The sequence below is a fragment of the Oncorhynchus keta genome, chromosome 34 (assembly GCF_023373465.1).
Source record: "Oncorhynchus keta strain PuntledgeMale-10-30-2019 chromosome 34, Oket_V2, whole genome shotgun sequence".
Classification (NCBI taxonomy): domain Eukaryota; kingdom Metazoa; phylum Chordata; class Actinopteri; order Salmoniformes; family Salmonidae; genus Oncorhynchus; species Oncorhynchus keta.
The window spans coordinates 71,525,300-71,552,843 of NC_068454.1; the positions used below are offsets into that span (position 1 = coordinate 71,525,300).

Sequence of the window (27,544 nt, forward strand, 5' to 3'; positions counted from 1 at the left end):
GAGGAAGATTGTCAAAGGTAAACTATTTATTTTATTGCAATTTGTGACATTGTTACTCCTGTGCTGGTTGAAAGTTTTTTTTTATGGGGTTCTGTCCTCAGATCCTTTTTTAAAATCTGACAACGCAGTTGGATTAGCAAGATTCTAGGCTTTCGAAACATGAGACACTTGTATTTTGATGAATGTTTAATATGACTATTTATGTAGCGATCACCGTCTGTTGTTGAATTGAATCCCGCTAACGGGTTCGGTGTGGAGAGAAGTTAAGCAGAGAGCTCTTTACCATTACTAAGCTCCTATTATAAATGTCATGACGTTGCCCTCTTTGGACACAGCGAGCACAATCCCCCTACCTCTGCACCCTCCCCCTCTCGCTCTCTCCTATACTCAGGCTGCTGTGGTCAGAGTAAATTCCTGGAGGAGATTCTTCCTCATGGCCAGACAGTACAGAGAGAGTGAGTTTTCATAGAGAGAACAAAGGAATTTCTTCCACCTCACAGAACTTGACAACCAAACAATATTCATGTTCTGGAGAATGTACAAAAGATTGGTAACGAGCTACGTACTGGTCCATTTGGCACAATTTTGTGAAACTCATGAGAGAAAATACAGCCACCTTACCATAACCCGTTTATACAGGCGTCTCAGTTATGAGGCTTCATGAGCGACAATAAAATATATGTTCGATAATATATCAACCGAGTGTGTAGCTTTTTCCATAACAGCGGGAGGAACAATGGCCGGTTTACTCAATTGCTGCACTAACTCACTCTGAGAGCCCCCACCTCTCCACTTACGCAATATGATCCTTCATACTAATTTTTCATAATAAAAGCCTGAAACTATGTCTAAAGACTGTTGACACTTTAGGGAAGCCAGAGACAAAGGAATCTGGCTTATATCCCTTTAAAAACGGTGACTTGCACGCATAGGAACACAGACGATTCAAAATGAGAGGCTCTTCCTGATTGGATTATCCTCAGGCTTTCGCCTGCAATATCAGTTGTTATACCCACAGACAATGTTTTTTTTTACAGTTTTTGAAACTTGAGTGTTTTCTATCCTAATCTGTCAATTATATGCATATTCTAGCATCTTGTCCTGAGAAATAGGCCGTTTACTTTGGGAACGTTATTTTTCCAAACATAAAAATAGTGCACCCTAGCGTCAAGAGGTTAAGGTTTGAGTAGAGACCAGCTTACCTCGATAACCACGAGAGGGCTAAGGTTGCAGACCAGGCATTTCTCTTGCTGAATTCTTAACCATTGTAACGGTCGTCGTCTGATGAGGAAGAATTGGACCAGCGCAGCGTGGTAAGTGTTCAAGACTTTTATTAAACTGAACACTGAAACAAAAATAACAAAGTGCAAACCGAAACAGTCCTGTCAGGTGCAGAACACTAAACAGAAAATGACTACCCACAAAACATAGGTGGGGAAAAGCTACCTAAGTATGGTTCCCAATCAGAGACAACGATAGTCAGCTGGCCCTGATTGAGAACCATACCCGGCCAAAACAAAGAAATACAAAACCTAGAAAACGGAACATAGAATGCCCACCCCAAATCACACCGTGACCAAACCAAAATAGAGACAAAAAGTTCTCTAATGTCAGGGTGTGACAACCATACCACGTGGTTAATCTCTTAGCCTATCGATACCGATAGAATAAAAACAAATCTTTGATACTAATTACTGCAGCTAGGAATTATGTACCCGTGAATGCGAGGACCGACAACCGCCAAAACATCTATTCTATAACGACATTAATGAATGTTACTCTGAACTATCCATTCTAACCACAGCAGAGAGAGAGAGCGAGAGAGGGCAGGCAAACTCTCCAACCGAAACAAACTTTTCAACAGAGATCCTGACGACACACTGAGCGTAAAAATATATATTGATTGCAATTAGTCCCGAATGAGTGAGCGTTCATGTACAAAGGATTAGCATTTCAATTGTTATAATTATCAACTTTATAGGGTCTTATCTCAGTCGACCCCCACTTCCCTTTTGTCCACCAAGCCTCGATACCAGTTTATCCCACTTGGGAAACTCGGCTATCATTTCCTTGTAACTATCTACTGTATGTTTATGCATTTCTGTGAATTACTTAGTTAGTAAATAAATAATTTAAGACAATTGATGTATGAATGACTCATAGTGAAGACTGGGTTCGTGCAGATAACCAACAATTTACGACATTTGGAATGAGACTAACGTGAGGTGAAGAATAATTCATTAATTTGAAGGCTAATTGATCAGATATTAAAATATCTGAAAGATGTAATCTGAATATTTGGTGCCCCGACATCCTAGTTAATTACAGTTACATGATTAATTAGTTTAATCGCGTAATAATAATTACAGAGAGTGTGGTGGAAAATCGGTTCAAATATGACACAACCAAGAACTCTGTGAAAATCAATAGGCTTTTAATAACAAGGTATCGCAAGCCGGAGTGGTCCGCGGAACACACACCCTTTTTCAGAGCACGCGCTCTGAGTTATACCATACCACATAAGTCCCTCCCATATGCAAATTAATTTACATCCCAATCCGTGCATCCTGCTTGTTCAGCCCAATAACGCCCACATCTGCTGTCCGTCAGATTATAATGATGACAAGACCCTTGCTTTGACCTAAAGATAATATACGTCCCTCTATCCTATGGCCTGTGTGTTGACCCTGTAATTAACTCCATGTGTCCTTTTGTATGTGTGTCTTTTATCTCGGATCAGCGGACTGTGTGTCTCCTCTAGTTTTAGTGTCTCCAGCTGTCCTGGTGCCCATGTGTCGCCTTCTCTTCATATGGTTGTCTAAGATCAACAGACTTATGTGTCTCCCCTGTCATGTGATTGATGTCTATAATACATCAGTTGGTCATTTGGCTAACCCCCTCCTTTGTATATCCCTCTGAGCTTTGTATGTCCAGCTATTCTAGGCGTCTAGAATGGCGTCTAGAATGGAGGTCTGTTTTTAGCCACCTCGTGCGTTTCCATCGGTATAATTAGTGGGGTTCCGTGTGGGAGAGGGGATCAATCCAATCCGCAAAAAAAAGATATAGTTATAGAGGCCTAATAATTATTTTTGTCTGATAGATCTATTCAGATAGCAGCCGATAAGTCAGCTAACGATTAGCAGATGGGCGTTCAGGTAACGTCGCGACGGAGGAGCCAGCTGGATAACTCCCTCGGGCAGATAACGTTGGTAGTCCAGTTGTGAAGGCCCGGTGGGGCTCTGCGTTGGCAGTAATACGGGTCCGGATTATAGGTCCAGTATGTTCCGGTCCGAGCCGCGCCGTACAAAACTAGATAGATTTTCGAGCTAAAGGATACCTGATGACCACAAACCATGGTTAGCTGAATACTAACGATTAGCCAGTAAAGAAGCTAACTAGCTTCTGGCTAGCTACTGACTAGCTTCTGATTAGCTTCTGGTTAGCTTCAGGCAGGCTTCTGGTTAGCTTCTGGTTAGCTTCTTGAGGTAAATAATACTTTCTTTTTGTAAAAATAAATTGGTGAGGCGGGTTGCAGGAGAGGGTTTTGAAGTTGAATTTATGGAAGAAAAAAAATATATATAAAAAGGTATGCAAGAAAGTTGTAAATATGTATATCTATATACGGGACACGACAATACGAGGACAAAGGACATCTGACTGCTATGCCATCTTGGAATGGCCCTAGCCCTCACCCTCACCCAAAGGTCCCAGACGTGCTCAATGGGATTGAGATACGGGGTCTTTTCTGGCCATGGCAGAACACTGACAATCCTGTCTTGCAGGGTGTCACGCACAGAACGAGCAGTATCGCTGGTGGCATTGTCATGCTGGAGGGTCATGTCAGGATGAGCCTTCAGGAAGGGTACCACATGAGGGAGGGGGGTGTCTTTCCTGTTAACGCACAGCGTTGAGGTTGCCTGCAATTACAACAAGTTCAGTTCGATGATGCAGTGACACACTGCCCCAGACCATGACGGACCCTCCACCTCCAAATTGATCCCGCTCCAGAGTACAGGCATCGGTGTAACGATCGTTCCTTCGACGATAAACGCAAATCTGACCATCACCCCTGGTGAGACAAAACTGCGGATCTTCACTGAAGAGCACTTTTTGACAGTCCTGTCTGGTCCAGCAGACGGTGGGTTTGTTGTTGCCAATGATGTCTGGTGAGGACCTGCCTTACAACAGGCCTACAAGCCCTCAGTTCAGCCTCTCTCAGCCTATTGTGGACAGTCTAAGCACTGATGGAGGGATTGTGCGTTCCTGGTGTAACTCGTGCAGTTGTTTTTGCCATCCAGTATTTGTCCCGCTGGTGTGATGTTCGGATGTACCTATCCTGTGCAGGTGTTATTACACATGGTCTGCCACAGCGAGGACGATCAGCTGTCTGTCCTGTCTCCCTGTTGTGCTGTCTTAGGCATCTCGCAGTACGGACATTGCAATTTATTGCCCTGGTCACATCTGCAGTCCTCGTGCCACCTTGCAGCATGCCTAAGGCACGTTCACGCAGATGAGCAGGGACCCTGGGCATCTTTCTTTTGGTGATTTTCAGAGTCAGTAGAAAGGCCTCTTTGGTGTCCTAAGTTTTCATAACTGTGACCTTAATTGCCTACCATCTGTAAGCTGTTAGTCTCTTAACGACCGCTCCACAGGTGCATGTTCATAAATTGTTTATGGTTCATTGAACAAGCATGGGAAACAGTGTTTAAATCCTTTACAATGAAGATCTGTGAAGTTATTTGGATTTTTTCGAATTATCTTTGAAAGACAGGGTCCTGAAAAAGTAGAGTATTTAATTGAAAATATGGATGTGATCCCTCCCATTGTTTTTCACGTTGAAGCTTTCTTTTTACAGGTCTACTCAAAAGCATGTAGGATGAAGACAAGTCATCTCAAAGCTTTGTTTGGCTTCACTGAATTTCTCACGTAGCTATAGCTATAATATTCCATAATTGTATCAAGTGTAAACATGCAGGGTGTGTCAGATATTGCGCTGCAGTTTAGGTAAACTCATCTGACATCATTATAACGGGATGATGCCCACACTAGTATATATCCATCTTTAAATTATATGTTTAATCTCTTTAAGTAAACCATGCTATTCCATTTTAATCCAGCTCACATGGGCTCTGATTGCACTCAATGATGATATTTCTAAGATAAAGTTAAGTTTCAAAACCCAAAGTTTGGATACAGGTAACTGCCGAAATAATGGAAACACCATTATAAAGTGTCTTAATATGGTGTTGGGCCACCATGCAGCCTGGTGTCATAGACTAGACGTGACATAGTAAAAGTAAATCTGGGATACAAATTATACTGAACAAAAATATAAATGCCACAATTTCAAAGATTGTACTGAGTTACAGTTCATATAAGGAAATCAGTTCATTGAAATAAATGCATTAGGACCTAATCTATGGATTTCACATGACTGGGAATATTGATATGCATCTGTTGGTCAGACAACAGAAAAAATGTAGGGGCGTTGATCAGAAAACCAGTCATATCTGGTGTGACCACCATTTGCCTAATGCAGCGCGACACATCTCCTTCGCATAGAGCTGATCAGGTTGTTTATTGTGGCCTGTGGAATGTTGTCCCACTCCTCTTCAATGGCTGTGTGAAGTTGCTGGATATTGACGTCGTCTGGGTTCGGGGAGGGTTTGGCCGGGGGGGCTTTACTTGGCTCATCGCGATCTAGTGACTCCTTGTGACGGGCCGGGCACCTGCAGGTTGACTTCGATCGTCAGTTGAACACTGTTTCCTCCAACACATTGGTGCGGCTGGCTTCTGGATTAAGCAGGCGGGTGTTAAGAAGCGTGGTTTGGCTGGTCATGTTTCGGGGGACACATTACTCGACCATTGCCTCCCCGAGCCAGTTGGGGAGTTGCAGCGATGAGACAAAATCATAATTGGATTGCAATTGGATATCATGAAATTGGGGAGAAAAAGGGATTAAATAAAAAGAAGATGTAGGTAGGCTAGAAGCTATCACAATGTTGTATTTAGAGTCGAATGGTCAGGAATCAGATTTGTATCTGACTTCAAACAATCTACGATGTTGGTTTGAAATGTGGCTTGACATATCTGATTGCATGTGCTTTAAGGCAGTTCAGACTGAATAAAAAAGTGCAGGTTCTAATCGGATATGCAAAAAATAGGATTTGAGTCACTTCAAACTGCCAATGTGAAAAAGGCTATAGTTAACCAACCTCTTGACACGTTTCACCCACATATAACTAATAAAGTTGAACTAGATCTACTTCATCAGTTATCATGACTCTTGGTACATCTGACCGAGACAAGTATAGACTTGCATGTTGTAACACAAGGCATATAGTATTTTCAATATATGGATGTGATTTCCACTGTTTTTCCACATATAAGCTTTCTTTTTACAGGTCCACTTAATAGCATGTGGGATGAAAAGACAATTGTCATCTCACAGCTTCTTCCGACTTCATTGCTTTTATCAGGTAGATAGTTATCATATTCCATCTTCTTATCATGTGTACATTTGTATACGAACATTTAGTAAAGCATCATTTAGAATGCTGGTTTTACAACAACCGTCACTATGAAGCACAAAAGTATCACAGTATCTTTGGTGATCAAATACAAGATAATTTAAGTTTCTCTCTAATCTATGACTGTATTGTCTGTCTCCTTCCTTAGTCATTATTGAGGTTCAGTTTCCTATTCCACCTAGGGGAGTGGCAGCTCCGGGCAGTGACATCACCCTTAGATGCTCTTTCTCTTCGTCTAAAAACCTGAACCTCAACCACCTGATTGTCAACTGGCAGCGTGGAGAATCAATGGTGGTCCACAGCTATTACCATGGAAGAGATCAGCTGGACAGAGTGTTGTTTACAAAGGATGCACCCATCTGTTTGAAGACCAGCTCGCTGTGGGAAATGTCTCACTTAGACTGAGTGGTGTGCAGCTGAGTGACCAGGGCATTTTTGTCCGTTCAGATTTTTTAGGAATCTTGCATGTATGGGGGATAAATAGACGTAAAATTATTAAGCAATCTGCACAAAATGAACTTAGTTATCTACTTGCCTAAAGCCCTTTGCAGTCAGAATTCTCCTTTGTTAAGAGTTGAATATGAGTATTGTTGTTTCTGTTTACCCCTGGCCCCCTTCAAGAATCCACAGCTCAGCTGTCTGTACAGTCATCCTGTGATAGCTTCATCATCACCCTCACCTCCTCCCAGGCTTTCCCCCAGCCTGACGTGTGGTGGACGGACTCCATTGGAGGAGACATCTCCAATTAGAGCCACTGCCGAATCGGTCTGGACAGCAGGGGGCGCTATGGGGTCCACAGCTCCATGGAGGACAGGCCAAACAGTACACTCACCATCATTGCTGAAATGAGACTGGAGGATCTCAATCAAAGCTTCACCCGCTCGCTCACCCTCCACCCACTCCCAGGTAAAGGTGCGACCTACCAACAGGTTTAAGGGTAGAGCAATGTGACAAAGCATGGATCACTGATTTAGTGATGAAATATTAAACCATTTCATAATCACTAATGGCTAAAACCTGACAAGAGGTTACCCTTACAAAAGTTCTGCAATGTATGAATTCTAGACAAAATTTGTAGTCAAACACCCATCCTAAATATGGATTTGACATTTCACTTTGAGGGCAAATGAGTCATATGAGCATTGTGTATAGATGTACTTCATGCAAGAATAACACCATTGCAGAGTGCAACTTTCCATGACAGTAACTGTTTACAATGCCCTCAATGAAAGGTTCACTGACCAGGCAGTACTACTAGAGGAACAGGTCTTTGGGATGTGAAGCTGAAAGCCTGTCTCTTTCTCTCTTCTCCTCTTCAACAGAATGCTGTGAGCTGCCTCTTGCAACCGGGGGCAGACCGGCTTTGGTATTATGAGGGATAGTTCTCTTAGCAGCATTAGCAATGCCACTCATATTGTGCTTCAGACGCCTGAAACACACCAACACCAGCTGGTCCCACATGACTATACAACAGGACAAGATGAGGCTCATGAAACAGAGACTTGATACATCATGAACAAAAATTAGTTATAAAAGTCTAAGCTTACAGGACTGTTTCAATGTCACAAATATAGGTGTGTGTGTTGCTGTCTTCTGAAATATTTCCACTCCCTATTGGTAATGTATTATAGAGTACTGCTTGTATTGTAGAGTACTGCTTACTTAGTTTTTGGGGGGATGCGAAGAGTGGCTGCTTTGAAGAGTCTCAAATATACATTTAGATTTGTTTAACACTTTTTTGTTTACGGCAGGATTTCATAAAGTGTTATTTTGTAGTTTTGATGTCTTCACTATTATGCTACAATATAGAAAATAGTACAAATAAAGAAAAACCTTTGAATGAGTTGGTGTGTCCAAACATTTGACTGGTACTGTACATTTTGTCCAATGTCATTGTCAAATGTGGCCTGGTAACAACAACTGGGAAAAGTACTATCCACCTTACAGTTGGGCTGGTTGTAAAGTTGATGCTACATGCCGTTGTGGATGTGACTGCAACTTCTGGGGCATATTACAGAAATATTTCACGTTATTACATGGTACTTGGTGTCACTCTGTGAGACAGTTCATTTCATTACCAATTTACTGTTGCTGCAACGCAGGCATTTTGAAAAGAAACTGTTCAACCAGCATATAAACCAATAGTTGTTACAAGCTGTTGCAACAAGACATGTTTGACTAACCTTGAGCCACCCACAGAAGGTAGATATGCAAATACAACACACTTACTCCTTCATCACCACCTTAAGTATATTTGTTTTATAAAGCCGTATGTTGACCCAACAGGAAAATGTTACCAATAGGAACTTTAAATTTTCTGGGAGGAATTTGCATTGTAACTTAGATAAAGAATACAACCCTGGTGATAGCAGTTCAAAAGGATACCCTCTGACAAATCACCCTCAGAGCTAGACTGTGAACCCAGACACCAGCCTCCACACCACCACTACCTGCCTTCATTCCATCTAAGCCGGTTCGTGGAATACCCCTGTCCCTCCCAGAGCACTTTGACGGCGCGTTATCGACCTGTACCTCGCTCGCTACGCCGACGCTATCTCCGGGAGAGACAGGGTTGCCAGTCATCTCGGCACTGACCAGACGGGCCCTGAACTGTGGTGCCACAGTTTGGGAGACGGGCGGACCCGAAGTCGAGTACTATGAGCATTTCACCCTCCTCTTCCGCTTGGAGTTCGATCATCCTGTGGAGGGCCGAGAAGGAGGTGAGCGCCTACTACGAGTACACCAGGGATCTAGGACTGTCCTGGAGTTCTGGACCATAACGGTCAGAGATGACAGTAGGGAGTGAACATTACCCCATAGTATATACAATAGGCCGGAGGGAGGAGGAAGTGTCTAAGGATGGAGTAGGCAGGTGGGTGTTTGGAAGGGCAAAGTGGGATCAGTTTCAGGAGCTAAGTGCGCAGGTAATGGCTCAGGTGGATATGAGAGGAGATGTGGATAGTTTGAATAACTGGGTGAGAACAGCATTAGGGGGGGCAGCTACTGTTGCTAATCCTAAGAGTTCAGGGAGTAAGAAAGCAGTCCCATGCTGGACGGAGGAGTGTGGAGCGTTGGTGAGGAGTAGGAAGGAAGCAGTAGAGGTACCCAATCCGGAATCCAGGGAAGAACCCAATGAGACCAACAAGCTATCGGCCAGCAGCTTTAACATATGTACAGATGAAGTCGGAAGTTCACACCTTAGCCTAATGGGTTTAAACTCAGTTTTCACAATTCCTGACATTTAATCCTAGTAAAATTCCCTGCTTTAGGTCAGTTAGGATCACCACTTTATTTTAAGAATGTTAAATGTCAGAATAATAGTAGAGAATTTTTTATTTCAGCTTTTATTTCTTTCATCACATTCCCAGTGGGTCAGAAGTTTACATACACTAAATAAGTATTTGGTAGTGATGTCTTTAAATTGTTTAACTTGGGTCAAATGTTTCGAGTAACCTTCCACAAGCTTCCCACAATAAGTTGGGTGAATTTTGTCCCATTCCTCCTGACAGAGCTGGTGTAACTGAATCAGGTTTGTAGGCCTCCTTGCTCACACACGCTTTTTCAGTTCTGCCCACAAATCTTCTATAGGATTGAGGTCAGGGCTTGTGATGGCCACTCCAATACCTTGACTTTGTTGTCCTTACGCCATTTTGCCACAACTTTGGAAGTATGCTTGGGGTCATTGCACCAGTCCCTCCTGCAGCAAAGCACCCACACAACATGATGCTGCCATCCCCATGCTTCACGGTTGGGATGGTGTTCTTCGGCTTGCAAGTCTCATTTTTCCATTATGGCCAAACAGTTTTATTTTTGTTTCATCAGACCAGAGGACATTTCTCCAAAAAGTATGATCTTTCTTTCGATGTGCAGTTGCAAACCGCAGTCTGGGTTTTTTATGGCGGTTTTAGAGCAGTGGCTTCTTCCTTGCTGAGTTGCCATTCAGGCTATGTCGATATAAGACTTGTTTTACTGTGGATATAGATACTGTACTTTTGTACCTGTTTCCTCCAGTAGCTTCACAAGGTACTTTGCTGTTGTTCTGTGATTGATTTGCACTTTTCGCACCAAAGCACGTTTCACTCTAGGAGACAGAACGCGTCTCCTTCCTGAGCGGTAAGATGGCTGCGGGGTCCCATGGTGTTTATACCTGCATACTATTGTTTGTACAGATGAACGTGGTACCTTGAGGCATTTGGAAATTGCTCCAAAGGATTAACCAGACTTGTGGAGGTCTACAATTTTTTTTCTGAGTTCTTGACTGATTTTTTAAAATTTTCACCTGATGTCAAGCAAAGAGGCACTGAGTTTGAAGGTAGGCCTTGAAATACATCAACAGGTACACCTCCAATTGACTCAAATGATGTCAATTAGCCTATCAGAAGCTTCTAAAGCCATGACATAAGTTTCTGGAATTTTCCAAGATGTATAAAGGCACAATCAACTTAGTGTATGTAAATGTCTGACCCACTGGAATTGTGATACAGTGAATTACAGTGATACAATCTGTCTGTAAACAATTGCTGGAAAAATGGCTTGTGTCATGCACAAAGTAGATGTCCTAACCGACTTGCCAAAACTATAGTTTGGGTAATTAACAAGTGTCACGTTTGTTGTAATGATTAGACCAAGGCGCAGCGTGAATAGAGTTCCACATATTTTAATAAAACTGAAACTCACCAAAACAAAAACAATAAAGCACAAACGAAACATGAAGCTACTGGCGTGCACTCAGGCAACTACATGTAGACAAGATCACGCAAACAAAAATGAGGAAATGGCTACCTAAATATGATCCCTAATCAGAGACAATGATAAACAGCTGTCTCTGATTGGGAGCCATATCAGGCCAACATAGATATACAAAAAACCTAGATGACCCACCCTAGTCACTATCACGCCCGAACCAGCAGAGAATAAACAGCTTACTATAGTCAGGGCGTGACAGTACCCCCCCTTCAAAGGTCCGGACTGCGACCGCTTAACCTGACTTAATAGGGGAGGGTCCGGGTGGGCATCTACTGTCGGGAGCAGTTCCGGTGCAGGACGAAGTACCCACTCTGCTCGCAGATCCGACGTCTTCCTCCATGGTGGCTCTGGTGCGGAGATCATCGCTGGAGGCACCGGACCGTGGATCGTCGCCGGAGGAACCGGACCCTATATTGTCGCAGGAGGCTCTGCTGTTGGCTCTGGACTGAGAACCCCTGCTGTTGGCTCTGGACTGAGAACCCCTGCTGTTGGCTCTGGACTGAGAACCCCTGCTGTTGGCTCTGGACCGCCACTGGAGGCTCCGGACCGCCGACCGTCGCTGGAGGTTCCGGACCGTCGCTGGAGGTTCCAGACCGTCACTGGAGGTTCCAGACCGTCGCTGGAGGCTCCGGACAGCAGACCGTCACTGGAGGCTCCGGACCGCAGACCGTCGCTGGAGGCTCCGGACCGTAGACCATCGTTGGAGGTTCCGGACTGTGGACCGTCGTTGGCGGTTCCAGACTGTGGACTGTCGTTGGAGGTTCCGGACTGGGAACTGTCGGGGGAAGCTCTGGACTGTGGAGGCGCACTGGATGCCTGATGTGTGGTGCCGGCATTGGTGGTACCGAGCTGGTGACACGCACCTCAGGGCGAGTGCGGGGACAAGGCACAGGACGTACGGGACTGTGGAGGCGAAATTCAGGTTTAGAGTGCAGAGCTGGCACAACCCTGACTGGATGCTCACTTCAGCCCGGCAAGTGCGGGAAGCTGGCACAGGACGCACTGGGCTGTGAAGGCGCACAGGCGACACAGTGCGTAGAATCGGCGCAGGATATCCTGAACCGAGGAGACGTACTGGAGACCAGGAGTGCTGAGCCGGCACAATCTGTCCTGGCTGAATGCCCACTCTATCACGGCAACTGCGGGAAGCTGGAACAGAGCGCACCGGGATGTGAATGCGCACTGGAGACACCGTGCCTGACTGGTCACACGCTCCCCACGGTAAGCACGAGGAGTTGGCTCAGGTCTGAACCCCCGTGTGCCAGCTTCCCGTGTGCCAGCTGAATCTCCCCGTGTTGCCCCCCCACATTTTTGATGGAGGCTGCCTCTCGTGCTTTCTTTGTTGGTATAACTCCTCGTAATGTCGCCGTTCCGCTCTCGCTGCCTCTATCTCCTCCTTTGGACAGTGATACTCCCCGGCCTGCGTCCAGGATCCTTTTCCATCCCGGATCTCCTCCCAGGTCCAGTCCTCCTGATCACGCTGCTTGGTCCGTTGGTGGTTGGATCTTCTGTACGTTCGTCGTAATGATTAGGCCAAGGCGCAGCGTGAATAGAGTTCCATATATTTTAATAAAACTGAAACTCACCAAAACAGAAACAATAAAGCACAAACAAAACGTGAAGCTACTGGTGTGCACTCAGGCAACTACATGTAGACAAGATCCCACAAACACAAATGAGAGACAACGATAAACAGCTGTCTCTGATTGGGAACCATATCAAGCCAAAATAGATATACAAAAAATCTAGATGACCCACCCTAGTCACTATCGTGCCCCAACCAACATAGAGAATAAACAGCTTACTATGGTCAGGGAGTGACAACAAGAAATTTGTGGAGTGGTTGAAAAACGAGTTTTAAGGACTCCAACCTAACTGTATGTAAACTTCCGACTTCAATATATATATATATAACTGTACGTAAGATTATGGAACGTATAATTTCTTCCTGGAGAGCAGAATGCTAGTATCGGCACATCAGAGTGGGTTCAGGAAAGGTAGGGGAACTATGGACCAGTGCTCTGCTTAGAAGTAGAGGTCAGGAAGGCTCAGGTGAACAAGGAGACTGTTGTTGCTGTCTTTTTTGATGTGGAGAAGGCGTATGATATGATGCGGAAGGAGGGGTTGTTAATCAAGATTGACATTATGGGGATAGGAGGAAAAACGTACAACTGGATAAAGGATTTCCTGTTTGGAAGGTCTATCCAGGTGAGGGTGGGGAAGTCTCATTATCCTAGTGAATAACGGAACACCACAGGGGGTGTGATTAGTCCTCTGTTGTTCTCAATCATGATCAATGATGTTTACTCTCCAGTACAGCCGGATATGCAGGAATTTGGGGTGGATGTCAGGAAACGTATTACAGATAATCTGGCTGTATATACGGCAGAGCTGATGGCCATACTGTTGGCCTTTTAGTGGGTGGAGGAAGTCAAGCCAGACACAGTAGTTATTTGCTCCAATTCATGTGCAGTGTTAATGAGTCTACAGTAATTTAGCTCACTTAGCAGACGACGCCTGCTGTTTGAGGTGTTACAAACCCATGGCAGGATTAGACAGATGGGTATACAGATAAGATTTACTTGGGTCCCCTTAGTAGTGGGTTTTGTTGATGTTGTTGTTTTTCTGAATGTTGTTTTTCTCAAAATTCAGCTAATCACAGGTCTTAAGAGTCTTAAGAGTCTACAAAACGTAAGTAGTATACATTAACAGATGTACTGGATGATGTAGTCTATGCGCGTATGAAACGCATTAAATTGTATACCATGATAATTGCATGATAATTCTTAACCTTTGTGGGGTTTCTTGTTCTTGTAGTTAGTTAGCCAATCTCGTTGTAACATTATTAAATTTCACCCACAACGCAAACTAATACTTTATCAATGAAATGAAGTTATCATGAAATTGATGTCTGCCTGATACAAGTAGATACAAGTAGTCATGTTTAACTCAAAGCATATAAACTCAGCAAAAAAAGAAACGTCCTCTCACTGTCATATTAGTTTATTTTCAGCAAACTTAACATGTGTAAATATTTGTATGAACATAATAAGATTCAACAACTGAGACATAAACTGAACAAGATCCACAGACATGTGACTAACAGAAATGAAATAATGTGTCCCTGAACAAAGGGGTTGTAAGGGATTTCCTCCTCTTCTTCCGAAGAGGAGAGGCGAAAAGGATCAGAGGACCAATATGCGGCGTGGTAAGTGTCCATGGTTCTTTTAATACGTAAATGTACACATGAACAACTGAATACAAAAACAAGAAACGTGAAAACCCCAAACAGTCCTATCTGGTGCAAACACAGAGACAGGAACAATCACCCACAAACACACAGTGAAACCCAGGCTACCTAAGAATGATTCTCAATCAGAAACAACCAATGACACCTGCCTCTGATTGAGAACCATACTAGGCCGAAACATAGAAATACCCAAATCATAGAAAAACAAACATAGACTGCCCACCCCAACTCACGCCCTGACCATACTAAATAATGAAAAAACAAAGGAAATAAAGGTCAGAACGTGACAGGGGGTGTCAAAAGTAACAGTCCGTATCTGGTGTTGCCACCAGCTGCATTAAGAACTGCAGTGCATCTCCTCCTCATGAACTGCACCAGATTTGCCAGTTCTTGCTGTGAGATGTCACCCCACTCTTCCACCAAGTCACCTGCAAGTTCCCCAACATTTCTTGCGGCGAATTATTTATTTATATTATTTTATTTAACCTTTATTTAACCAGGTAGGCAAGATGGGAACAAGTGCTCATTTACAACTGCGACCTGGCCAAGATAAACTAAGCAGTTTGACACATAGAACAACACAGAGTTACACATGGAGTAAAACAAACATACAATAAGTCAAGTCAATAATACAGTAGAAACAAGTCTATTGACGATGTGAGCAAATGAGTTGAGATAAGAGAGGTAAAGGCAAAGAAAAGGTCATGGTGGCAAAGTAAATATAATATAGCAAATAAAACACTGGAATGGTAGATTTGCAGTGGAAGAATGGGCAAAGTAGAAATACAAAATAATGGGGTGCAAAGGAGCAAAATAAATAAATAAATAAATAAATAAATAAAATAAAATAAATACAGTAGGGAAAGAGGTAGTTGTTTGGGATAAATTATAGATGGGCTATGTACAGATGCAGTAATCTGTGAGCTGCTCTGACAGCTGGTGCTTAAAGCTAGTGAGGGAGATAAGTGTTTCCAGTTTCAGATATTTTTGTAGTTGGTTCCAGTCATTGGCAGCAGAGAACTGGAAGGAGAGGCAGCCAAAGAAAGAATTGGTTTTGGGGGTGACCAGAGAGATATACCTGCTGGAGTGCGTGCTACAGGTGGGTGATGCTATGGTGACCAGTGAGCTAAGATAAGGGGGGACTTTACCTAGCAGGGTCTTGTAGATGACATGGGGCCAGTGGGTTTGGAGACGAGTATGAAGCGAGGGCCAGCCAATGAGAGCGTACAGGTCGCAATGGTGGGTAGTATATGGGGCTTTGGTGACAAAACGGAAGGCACTGTGATAGCCTGCATCCAATTTGTTGAGTAGAGTATTGGAGGCTATTTTGTAAATGACATCGCCGAAGTCGAGGATCGGTAGGATAGCCAGTTTTACTAGGGTAAGTTTGGCGGCGTGAGTGAAGGAGGCTTTGTTGCGGAATAGAAAGCCGACTCTAGATTTGATTTTAAGATTGGAGATGTTTGATATGAGTCTGGAAGGAGAGTTTACAGTCTAGCCAGACACCTAGGTACTTATAGATATCCACATATTCTAGGTCGGAACCATCCAGGGTGGCGATGCTAGCGAACGGTTGAAAAGAATGCATTTGGTTTTACTAGCGTTTAAGAGCAGTATCACCGCCCACAACCGCAAGGCTCTCCAGAGGGTAGTGAGGTCTGCACAACGCATCACCGGGGGAAAACTACCTGCCCTCCAGGACACCTACACCACCTGATGTCACAGGAAGGCCATAAAGATCATCAAGGACAACAACCACCCGAGCCACTGCCTGTTCACCCTGCTATCGTCCAGAAGGCGAGGTCAGTACAGGTGCATCAAAGCTGGGACCGAGAGACTGAAAAACAGCTTCTATCTCAAGGCCATCAGACTGTTAAACAGCCACCACTAACATTGAGTGGCTGCTGCCAACACACTGACTCAACTCCAGACACTTTAATAATGGGAATTGATGGGAATTGATGTAAAATATATCATTAGCCACTTTAAACAATGCTACCTAATATAATGCTTACATACCCTACATTATTTATCTCATATGTATATGTATATACTGTACTCTATATCATCTACTGCATATTTATGTAATACATGTATGACTAGCCACTTTAACTATGCCACTTTGTTTACATACTCATCTCATATGTATATACTGTACTCGATACCATCTACTGCATCTTGCCTATGCCGCTCTGTACCATCACTCATTCATATATCTTTATGTACATATTCTTTATCCCTTTACACTTATGTGTATAAGGTACACTCGCATTAACATCTGCTAACCATGTGTATGTGACAAATACAATTTGATTTGATTTGATTTGGTTAGCAGAGTGTGCTAAAGCAGTGAGTAAAACAAACTTAGGGAGGAGGCTTCTGATGTTGACATGCATGAAACCAAGACTTTTTCGATCACATAAGTCAACAAATGAGGGTGCCTGGGGACATGCAGGGCCTGGGTTTACCTCCACATCACCCGCGGAACAGAGGAAGAGTAGTTTGAGGGTGCGGCTAAAGGCTATCAAAACTGGTCGCCTCGAGCGTTGGGGACAAAGAATAAAAGGAGCAGATTTCTGGGCATGGTAGAATATATTCAGGGCATAATGCGCAGACAGGGGTATGGTGGTGTGCGGGTACAGCGGAGGTAAGCCCAGGCACTGGGTGATGATAAGAGAGGTTGTATCTCTGGACATGCTGGTTGTAATGGGTGAGGTCGCCGCATGTGTGGGAGGTGGGACAAAGGAGGTATCAGGGGTATGAAGAGTGGAACTTGGGGCTCCATTGTAAACTAAAACAATGATAACTAACCTGAACAACAGTGTACAAGGCATATTGACATTTGAGAGAGACATACAGCGAGGCACACAGTAATCACAGGTGTTGATTGGGAGAGCTAACTAAAACAGTAGGTGAGACAACAACAGCTAATCAGCTAGCACAACAACAGCAGGTAAAATGGCGTTGACTAGGCAGAGAGGGTCGGATTAACTACACACAGAGCCTGAGTGCGGCTGGGGCCGACAGATAAAACATAAGCAAACAGAATGGAGTACCGTGATTAATGGACAGTCCAGCAGGCATCAGCTATGTAGCCAAGTGATCACAGTGTCCAGGAGGCAGCGGTGGATGGGACAGCGAAGCTAGACTGGCGAGTATTATCCAGGCTAAAAAAACAAACAAAAAAAACTGGCTGGCTGGCTGTGCAGAAGGTAAAAGCTGCTAGCAGTGGCTAACAACGACTCAATAGCTTGTAGCTAGTTAGCTGGTTAGTCTCTGGAGGTTCTTGAATGTGTTCTAAAAATTAAAAATAACAGCGATTCCGTATCACATTGGGTGAGGCAGGTTACCGGAAGGTATAATCGAATTAAAAATTGAAAAGAGATTGAAAGTAAATATGGGTCCAGTGAGTGGTTGGGCTCGCTGGGGACGCGGCGATTCAGACAGTTAGCAGGCCTGTGCTAACAAGCTAACAGTTAGTAGGCCAGGGCTAAACAAGCTAGCAGTTAGCAGACCGGGGCTAAACAAGCTAGCAGTTAGCAAGCTGAATTAGCAAGCAAGCAGAGGAAGGGCTAGAAAGTTAGCCTTTGGGGGACGTCGCGATAGGGGTTAAGTCTGCTTATGCCTCTTCATGCGGTGACATCGATAGACCGGTCATGGGTCCGGATATTGTAGCCCAGGAGTATGCTTCGGTGGTAGCACAGGAGCTCTGGCCGGGCTAGCTTCAAGCTAAGTGGATGGAAACGCTAGCCAGGAGTAGTCATCCGGGGTTGCGGTTAGCTAGTTAGCTAGTTGTGAAGATCCAGATGAAAATGTTCCGTTTGCGGTGGGAATCCGGGGATAAAAATAATAGGTCCGTTATGCTCTGGTTAGAGTCGCGTTGTTCGAACTGGCGAGAGCTTTCCGAGCTAAAGGTTAGCTGATGACCGCTAGCAATGGTTTGCTGACTGATAGCTGGTAGTTAGCTGGCTAGCTTCAGTTGAGGGGTTCCAGATCCGAAGTAAATATAAATATTTTAGGAAAAAAAGCAGATCCACACTACATTGGGTGAGGCGGGTTGCAGGAGAGTATTTAGATGTTGAGGTTTAGCCAAATGTTTTAAAAGATATGCAAAGAAAAAAAATGTAAAAAAATACGATTTATACAAGGGACGACACGACAAGACGTCTGACTGCTACGCCATCTTGGATCCAAAAAGAGTGAAGGATGCTTTGTTGCGAAATAGGAAGCCAATTCTAGATTTAACTTTGGATTGGAGATGTTTGATGTGGGTCTGGAATGAGAGTTTACAGTCTAACCAGACACCTAGGTATTTGTAGTTGTCCACGTATTCTAAGTCAGAGCCGTCCAGAGTAGGGATGTTGGAGAGGCGGGCAGGTGCAGGCAGCGATCGGTTGAAGAGCATGCATTTAGTTTTACTTGTATTTAAGAGCAATTGGAGGCAACAGAAGGAGAGTTGTATTGCATTGAAGCTTGCCTTGAGGGTTGTTAACATCTTATGGCTGCATCCCTTGTTCACAATTTCCGCCTGAAGACATACCCTAATCTAACTGCCTGTAGCTCAGCCCCAAAGACAAGGTTATGCATATTCTTGGTATCATTTGAATGGAAACATTCTGAAGTTTGTGGAAATGTTCATTGAATGTAGGAAAATATAACACAGTAGATCTGGTGGAAGAAAAGAGAAAGAAAGCATACGTTTTCTGTTTTTTTATTGTTGTAGCATCATCTTTCACATGTACTAGAATAGCCACACAGTCAGATAGGATGCTGGAGATATTTTGATGGATAACACAAGAGGGAAACTGTAGGTGTGCAAAGGATTCAGACTGATAACTTCAAGAATGGGTGAGCTACATTACATTTAGCATGAAGTCACCCAGGTGTCCCACACAAGTTGCCCAAATTTAACCAAGTGGCCGAATTGGTGAAATGACCTATAACTATATACAATAGAATATTTTTCTGCGTTTTCGTGACTGCAATTTCCGGGCGATTTCTCACCCAAACGTGAAGAACAAACGGAGCTATTTCACCTACAAAAATAATATTTTTGGAAAAAAGGAACATTGGCTATCTAACTGGGAGTCTCGTGGGTGAAAACATCCGAAGCTCATCAAAGGTAAACAATTTAAGTTGATTGCTTTTCTGATTTCCTTTACCAAGTTACCTGCTGTCAGCTGGACAAAATGCTATGCTAGGCTATCGATAAACTTACACAAATGCTTGCCTAGCTTTGGCTGTAAAACATATTTAGAAAATCTGAGATGACAGGGTGATTAACAAAAGGCTTGTCACACCCTGACCATAGTTTGCTTTGTATGTTTCTATGTTTTGTTTGGTCAGGGTGTGATCTGAGTGGGCATTCTATGTTACATGTCTAGTTTGTCTATTTCTATGTTTGACCTGATATGGTTCTTAATCAGAGGCAGGTGTTAGTCATTGTCTCTGATTTGGAACCATATTTAGGTAGCCTGTTTGGTGTTGGGTTTTGTGGGTGATTGTTCCTGTCTCTGTGTTTGTTTGCACCAGATAGGCTGTTTAGGTATTTTCACGTTTATTGTTTTTGCATACTGTTCGTGTTTTCATCTTTATTAAAGATGAATACAAGTAACCACACTGCATTTTAGTCTGCCTCTCCTTCAACTCAAGAAAACCGTGACAAGGCTAAGCTGTGTCTCAATATATTTCACTTGTGATTTTCATGAATAGGAATATTTTCTAGGAATATTTATGTCCGTTGCGTTATGCTAATTAGTGTCAGTCGATGATTATGCTCCGGGATGGGAAGTCACTAGAGGTTAACTCAGTGTCCAAAGAAGGGCCAGAAGTATACAGAATGGTGTTGTCTGCATAGAGATGGATCATAGACTCACCAGCAGCAAGAGCGACATAATTGATGTATACAGAGAAGAGAGTCGGTCCAATAATTGAACCCTGTGGCACCCCCATAGAGACTGCCAGAGGTCCGGACAACAGACCCTCCAATTTGACACACTGAACTCTATCAGAGAAGTAGTTGGTGAACCAGGCGAGGAAATCATTTGAGAAACCAAGGCTGTCTAGTCTGCCGATGAGGATGTGGTGATTGACAGAGTCGAAAGCCTTGGCCAGATCAATGAATACGGCTGCACAGTAATGTTTCTTATCGATGGCGGTTAATATATCGTTTAGGAACTTGAGCGTGACTGAAGTGCACCCACGACCAGCTCTGAAACCAGATTGCATAGCGGAGAGGGTATGGTGAGATTCAAAATGGTCGGTAATCTGTTTGTTGACTTGGCTTTCGAAGATCTTAGAAAGGCAGGGTAAGATAGATATAGGTCTGTAGCAGTTTGGGTCAAGAGTGTCCCCCCCTTTGACGAGGGGGATGACCGCAGCTGCTTTACAATCTTTGGGAATCTCAGACGACACGAAAGAGAGGTTGAACAGGCTAGTAATAGGGGTGGCAAAAATTTCGGCAGATCATTTTAGAAAGAAATGGTCCAGATTGTCAGCCCGGCAGATTTGTAGGGGTCCAAATTTTGCAGCTCTTTCAGAACATCAGCTGACTGGATATGGGAGAAGGAGAAATGGGGAAGTCTTGGGCGAGTTGCTGTGGGGGGGGGGGCAGTGCTGTTGACCGGGGTAGGGATAGCCAGGTGGAAAGCATGGCCAGCCGTAGAAAAATGCTTATTGAAATTCTCAATTATAGTGTATTTATCAGTAGTGACAGTGTTTCCTATCTTCAGTGCAGTGGGCAGCTGGGAGGAGGTGTTCTTATTCTCCATGGACTTTACAGTGTCCCAGAACTTTTTTGAGTTAGTGTTGCAGGAAGCAAATTTCTGCTTGAAAAAGCTAGCCTTGTCTTTTCTAACTGCCTGTGTATATTGGTTTCTTGCTTCCCTGAAAAGCTGCATATCACGGGGGCTGTTCGATGCTAATGCAGAACGCCATAGGATGTTTTTGTGTTGGTTAAGGACAGTCAGGTCTTGGGAGAACCAAGGGCTATATCTGTTCCTGGTTCTAACTTTCTTGAATGGGGCATGCTTATTTAAGATGGTTAGAAAGGCATTTAAAAAAAAACAGGCATCCCCTACTGACGGGATGAGATCAATATCCTTCCAGGATACCCCAGCCAGGTCGATTAGAAAGGCCTGCTTAAAAGTGTTTCAGGGAACGTTTGACAGTGATGAGTCGAGGTCGTTTGACCGCTGACCCATTACAGATGCAGGCAATGAGGCAGTGATCGCTGAGATCTTGGTTGAAGACAGCAGAGGTGTATTAAGTTGGTTCGGATGATATCTATGAGGGTGCTCGTGTTTACGGCTTTGGGGAGGTACCTGGTAGGTTCATTGATAATTTGTGTGAGATTGAGGGCATCAAGCTTAGATTGTAGGATGGCTGGGGTGTTAAGCATGTTCCAGTTTAGGTCGCCTATCAGCAGGAGCTCTGAAGATAGATGGGGGGGAAATCAGTTCAAATATGGTGTCCAGAGCACAGCTGGGGGCAGAGGGTGGTGTATAGCAGGCGGCAACGGTGAGAGACTTGTTTTTAGAGAGGTGGATTTTTAAAAGTAGAAGTTCAAATTGTTTGGGTACAGACCTGGATGGTAGGACAGAACTCTCTCTGCAGGCTATATTTGCAGTAGATTGCAACACCGCTCCCTTTGGCAGTTCTATCTTGTCTGAAAATGTTGTAGTTAGGGATGAACATTTCAGAATTTTTGATGGTCTTCCTAAACCAGGATTCAGACACAGCTAGAACATCCGGGTTGGCAGAGTGTACTAAAGCAGTGAATAAAACAAACTTAGCGAGGAGGCTTCTAATGTTAACATGCATGAAACCAAGGCTATTACGGTTACAGAAGTCATCAAAAGAGAGCGCCTGGGGAATAGGAGTGGAGCTAGGCACTGCAGGGCCTGGATTCACCTCTACATCACCAGAGGAAAAGAGGAGGAGTAGAATAAGGGTACGGCTAAATGCAATGAGAATTGGTCGTCTAGAACGTCTGGAACAGAGAGTAAAAGGAGGTTTCTGGGGGCGATAAAATAGCTTCATGGTATAATGTACAGACAAAGGTGTGGTAGGATGTGAATACAGTGGAGGTAAACCTAGGTATTGATTGATGATGAGAGAGATATTGTCTCTAGAAACATCATTGAAACCAGGAGATGGCATTGCATGTGTGGGTGGTGGAACTAATAGGTTGGATAAGGTATAGTGAGCAGGACTAGAGGCTCTACAGTGAAATAAGCCAATAAACACTAACCAGAACAGCAATGGACAAGGCATATTGACATTAAGGAGAGGCATGCTTAGTCGAGTGATCAAAAGGGTCCAGTGAGTAGTGAGGTTGGTTGGGGTCACGGCGATTCAGACAGCTAGCCGGGCCATCGGTAGCAAGCTAGCATAGAATGGAGGTCTGTTTTTAGCCACCTCGTGCGTTTCCATCGGTATAATTAGTGGGGTTCCGTGTGGGAGAGGGGATCAATCCAATCCGCAAAAAAAAGATATAGTTATAGAGGCCCAATAATTATTTTTGTCTGATAGATCTATTCAGATAGCAGCCGATAAGTCAGCTAACGATTAGCAGATGGGCGTTCAGGTAACGTCGCGACGGAGGAGCCAGCTGGATAACTCCCTCGGGCAGATAACGTCGGTAGTCCAGTTGTGAAGGCCCGGTGGGGCTCTGCGTTGGCAGTAATACGGGTCCGGATAGGTGATTGTAGCCCAGGAGTGGCTGATGGAACTCTTCAGCTGGCTAGCTCCGGAATAATTGATGTTTGCTCCGGGATTGACGTAAACCGATAGTCACACGGATAGCAGCTAGCTAGCTGCGAGATCCAGGTACAAATGTCCAGAGCTTGCGGTTGAAATCCGGGGACATGGAGAGAAAAATAGGTCCAGTATGTTCCGGTCCGAGACGCGCCGTACAAAACTAGATAGATTTTCGAGCTAAAGGATACCTGATGACCACAAACCATGGTTAGCTGAATACTAACGATTAGCCAGTAAAGAAGCTAACTAGCTTCTGGCTAGCTACTGACTAGCTTCTGATTAGCTTCTGGTTAGCTTCTGGTTAGCTTCTTGAGGTAAATAATACTTTCTTTTTGTAAAAATAAATTGGTGAGGCGGGTTGCAGGAGAGGGTTTTGAAGTTGAATTTATGGAAGAAAAAAAAAATATATAAAAAGGTATGCAAGAAAGTTGTAAATATGTATATCTATATACGGGACACGACAATACGAGGACAAAGGACATCTGACTGCTATGCCATCTTGGAATGGCCCTAGCCCTCACCCTCACCCAAAGGTCCCAGACGTGCTCAATGGGATTGAGATACGGGGTCTTTTCTGGCCATGGCAGAACACTGACAATCCTGTCTTGCAGGGTGTCACGCACAGAACGAGCAGTATCGCTGGTGGCATTGTCATGCTGGAGGGTCATGTCAGGATGAGCCTTCAGGAAGGGTACCACATGAGGGAGGGGGGTGTCTTTCCTGTTAACGCACAGCGTTGAGGTTGCCTGCAATTACAACAAGTTCAGTTCGATGATGCAGTGACACACTGCCCCAGACCATGACGGACCCTCCACCTCCAAATTGATCCCGCTCCAGAGTACAGGCATCGGTGTAACGATCGTTCCTTCGACGATAAACGCAAATCTGACCATCACCCCTGGTGAGACAAAACTGCGGATCTTCACTGAAGAGCACTTTTTGACAGTCCTGTCTGGTCCCAGCAGACGGTGGGTTTGTTGTTGCCAATGATGTCTGGTGAGGACCTGCCTTACAACAGGCCTACAAGCCCTCAGTTCAGCCTCTCTCAGCCTATTGTGGACAGTCTAAGCACTGATGGAGGGATTGTGCGTTCCTGGTGTAACTCGTGCAGTTGTTTTTGCCATCCAGTATTTGTCCCGCTGGTGTGATGTTCGGATGTACCTATCCTGTGCAGGTGTTATTACACATGGTCTGCCACAGCGAGGACGATCAGCTGTCTGTCCTGTCTCCCTGTTGTGCTGTCTTAGGCATCTCGCAGTACGGACATTGCAATTTATTGCCCTGGCCACATCTGCAGTCCTCGTGCCACCTTGCAGCATGCCTAAGGCACGTTTACGCAGATGAGCAGGGACCCTGGGCATCTTTCTTTTGGTGATTTTCAGAGTCAGTATAAAGGCCTCTTTGGTGTCCTAAGTTTTCATAACTGTGACCTTAATTGCCTACCATCTGTAAGCTGTTAGTGTCTTAACGACCGCTCCACAGGCGCATGTTCATAAATTGTTTATGGTTCATTGAACAAGCATGGGAAACAGTGTTTAAATCCTTTACAATGAAAATATGTGAAGTTATTTGGATTTTTTCTAATTATCTTTGAAAGACAGGGTCCTGAAAAAGTTAAGTATTTAATTGAAAATATGGATGTGATTCCTCCCATTGTTTTTCACGTTGAAGCTTTCTTTTTACAGGTCTACTCAAAAGCATGTAGGATGAAGACAAGTCATCTCAAAGCTTTGTTTGGCTTCACTGAATTTCTCACGTAGCTATAGCTATAATATTCCATAATTGTATCAAGTGTAAACATGCAGGGTGTGTCAGATATTGCGCTGCAGTTTAGGTAAACTCATCTGACATCATTATAACGGGATGATGCCCACACTAGTAGATATCCATCTTTAAATTATATGTTTAATCTCTTTAAGTAAACCATGCTATTCCATTTTAATCCAGCTCACATGGGCTCTGATTGCACTCAATGATGATATTTCTAAGATAAAGTTAAGTTACAAAACCCAAAGTTTGGATACAGGTAACTGCCGGAATAATGGAAACACCATTATAAAGTGTCTTAATATGGTGTTGGGCCACCATGCAGCCTGGTGTCATAGACTAGACGTGACATAGTAAAAATAAATCTGGGATGCAAATTATACTGAACAAAAATATGAATGCCACAATTTCAAAGATTGTACTGAGTTACAGTTCATATAAGGAAATCAGTTAATTGAAATAAATGCATTAGGACCTAATCTATGGATTTCACATGACTGGGAATATTGATATGCATCTGTTGGTCAGACAACAAAAAAAATGTAGGGGCGTTGATCAGAAAACCAGTCATATCGGGTGTGACCACCATTTGCCTAATGCAGCGCGACACATCTCCTTCGCATAGAGCTGATCAGGTTGTTTATTGTGGCTTGTGGAATGTTGTGCTTTTACACCTGCATTGTTTGCTGTTTGGGGTTTTAGGCTGGGTTTCTGTACAGCACTTTGAGATATCAGCTGATGTACGAAGGGCTATATAAATAAATTTGATTTGATTTGATTTGATTTGTCCCACTCCTCTTCAATGGCTGTGTGAAGTTGCTGGATATTGGCGTCGTCTGGGTTCGGGGAGGGTTTGGCCGGGGGGGCTTTACTTGGCTCATCGCGATCTAGTGACTCCTTGTGACGGGCCGGGCACCTGCAGGTTGACTTCGATCGTCAGTTGAACACTGTTTCCTCCAACACATTGGTGCGGCTGGCTTCTGGATCAAGCAGGCGGGTGTTAAGAAGCGTGGTTTGGCTGGTCATGTTTCGGGGGACACATTACTCGACCATTGCCTCCCCGAGCCAGTTGGGGAGTTGCAGCGATGAGACAAAATCATAATTGGATTGCAATTGGATATCATGAAATTGGGGAGAAAAAGGGGATTAAATAAAAAAGAAGATGTAGGTAGGCTAGAAGCTATCACAATGTTGTATTTAGAGTCGAATGGTCAGGAATCAGATTTGTATCTGACTTCAAACAATCTACGATGTTGGTTTGAAATGTGGCTTGACATATCTGATTGCATGTGCTTTAAGGCAGTTCAGACTGAATAAAAAAGTGCAGGTTCTAATCGGATATGCAAAAAAATAGGATTTGAGTCACTTCAAACTGCCAATGTGAAAAAGGCTATAGTTAACCAACCTCTTGACACGTTTCACCCACATATAACTAATAAAGTTGAACTAGATCTACTTCATCAGTTATCATGACTCTTGGTACATCTGACCGAGACAAGTATAGACTTGCATGTTGTAACACAAGGCATATAGTATTTTCAATATATGGATGTGATTTCCACTGTTTTTCCACATATAAGCTTTCTTTTTACAGGTCCACTTAATAGCATGTGGGATGAAAAGACAATTGTCATCTCACAGCTTCTTCCGACTTCATTGCTTTTATCAGGTAGATAGTTATCATATTCCATCTTCTTATCATGTGTACATTTGTATACGAACATTTAGTAAAGCATCATTTAGAATGCTGGTTTTACAACAACCGTCACTATGAAGCACAAAAGTATCACAGTATCTTTGGTGATCAAATACAAGATAATTTAAGTTTCTCCCTAATCTATGGCTGTATTGTCTGTCTCCTTCCTTAGTCATTATTGAGGTTCAGTTTCCTATTCCACCTATGGGAGTGGCAGCTCCGGGCAGTGACATCACCCTTAGATACTCTTTCTCTTCGTCTAAAAACATGAACCTCAACCACCTGATTGTCAACTGGCAGCGTGGAGAATCAATGGTGGTCCACAGCTATTACCATGGAAGAGATCAGCTGGACAGAGTGTTGTTTACAAAAGACGCACTCATTTGTTTGAAGACCAGCTCGCTGTGGGAAATGTCTCACTTAGACTGAGTGGTGTGCAGCTGAGTGACCAGGGCAAAACACTTGTGATGTGACAGATGAACAGGCTAGCACCCTGGAAAAGCTAATACTTTTAGTGAGATGTTAGAGAGTGTATTTTTGTCTGTTCAGGTTTTTTTCAGGAATCTTTTGTCATTGGGGGATTAAGGGACATAAAATTATTAAGCAATCTGCACAAAAGTATTAAGCTATCGGCCTAAAGCCCTTTGCACCCCTGGCCCCCTTCAAGAATCCACAGCTCAGCTGTCTGTACAGTCATCCTGTGACAGCTTCATCGTCACCCTCACCTCCTCCCAGGCTTTCCCCCAGCCTGATGTGTGGTAGACGGACTCCATTGGAGGAGACATCTCCATTTAG

At 43.8% G+C, this 27,544-nt stretch overlaps 1 long non-coding RNA gene across 2 annotated transcripts in view; it reads left to right on the forward strand.

Moving 5' to 3' along the window:
• The window catches only part of LOC127915209 (uncharacterized), a 54,560-nt gene extending 27,471 nt beyond the window's left edge, over positions 1-27,089 (forward strand). Inside the window, exons 2-3 of one of the 2 annotated variants that reach the window (XR_008090573.1) lie at positions 6,405-6,479; positions 6,679-7,420. This is a non-coding gene — a long non-coding RNA (uncharacterized LOC127915209). Of the gene's footprint in view, positions 1-6,404; positions 6,480-6,678; positions 7,421-26,647; positions 26,723-26,921 lie in introns of those variants that run through there. The other variant, XR_008090574.1, reaches the window with a different exon arrangement.
• Positions 27,090-27,544: the final 455 nt, after the last annotated feature.